Below are 1,703 nucleotides of genomic sequence, written 5' to 3'. Positions count from 1 at the left end.
GCCCCCACCCCAAAAAAAATTTAAGTTTGTTTTTAAAAAATATTTTCAATTTCAAAAATTATTTTCTACTCTAGTAAAAATCAAAGGTATTTCTCAAAAAAAAAATTCATTCATAAATCAAACAGTAAAAATATTTTCCGGAAAATATTTTCTACTCACCAACCAAACATGAGAAAATAAGTCAAAAATCTACTTGTTTTCGAGGAAAATATTTTCCATGAAAAACATTTTCCTTTCATACCAAACACACCCTAAATTAATTGGTTACCTAGGAAAAATACTTAATTACAATAAAGAAGGGTGAACTTGTCATAGTGTGGTCGTGAAAGTATGATATTTCTATTTAATTATTATTGCTATGCTATTGATTACGATAAGGGAAAAGGTTTCCTTGTGTTAATTAGGAGTTTTAACTGATCAAGATTTATATATGCACTTAAGTTAAATATTTTTTGATTGGTCTTTGAGCGTACTTATAATTGGTGACGTGGTTGTTGATGCTTGAGAACCCATGAATTATTGATTGATGGGTCTATTGGATTATGTTCAGCATTCAAAACATGATTAACAAGGAAATGGAAGACGAGATCGTTGACACCTCATGGTGGTGGTAGTGGTAGAATGCTTGATGGTCACCTTTGGTAGCTGAAAATTGCAATAGACTCAAAGAGAATGTCAAGGTGCTCAAGAAGTCCAAAGGGGTGGTGGCCAATATAATGGACATGATTTCACTTTATGATGATGATGGAAGGGCCTAGATTAATATGTGGTACTAGTGACCAGGGCACTCTGTTTCCATTCAGCCAATGTTCCTAGTATCTAGTTTATCTTCCCAACATTCAACTACCAAGTAGACTAGCACTATGTTTTGTTTTTTACAATATGTTTGTGCCCCTGCTTGTATGTGGTTCTTGTGTATCGAGCTATTAGCTAAATGTAAATCAAGTTTATTTTTCTTATTTCCCTAAGTGAACGAACTTAAAATCGTGCAACTTTCTATAGTTTTATGAAGATTTCTTATTAAATTCACATCTGTCGGCTATGTTTTAGATATGAATTTATCATATTTTGATATAGAAGATCAAGGAGACTAATTTAAGGATTCTGGCTTCAAAAGATTTTTAGGAAAATGATTCATCTTTTTGAGGATAAGACAAATGAATCTTACAAAATAATTATACATAAATATTAGACTGAATGAGATGATTTACAGAGTGTTTAGTTACAAATTAAATAAACCATAATTCAGCTTCATTGAAATAAGAAACATTTAAGGTCTGGATCCAAATTCATTAGTCACATCATTTCTATTTATTTATTTTTCGGGAAAAATCGATCTAAACTGAGGTTGAAGTATATTACAAAACAATGTGAAGGTTTCACATTAGTGGAAAAATGATTGTGCTATTAGAATGAGATCAAGGTTTCGAGTCGCTCCTTACCACTAATTCTAACCCTTCTCGTTTTCTTGTAGGGTGTGTTTGGTATGAAGGAAAATGTTTTCCATGGAAAATGTTTTCCTGGAAAACAAGTTGATTTTTGACTTATTTTCTTATGTTTGGTTGGTGAATAGAAAATATTTTCCGGAAAAGATTTTTAGTGTTTGATTTATGAATGATTTTTTTTTTTGAGAAATATCTTTTATTTTTACTAGGGTAGAAAATATGAAATTGAAAATTTTTTTGGGGGTGGGGTGGGGTGGG

The sequence above is a fragment of the Solanum stenotomum genome, chromosome 3, assembly GCF_019186545.1.
Source record: "Solanum stenotomum isolate F172 chromosome 3, ASM1918654v1, whole genome shotgun sequence".
NCBI lineage: Eukaryota > Viridiplantae > Streptophyta > Magnoliopsida > Solanales > Solanaceae > Solanum > Solanum stenotomum.
This window is presented reverse-complemented; position numbering follows the sequence as displayed.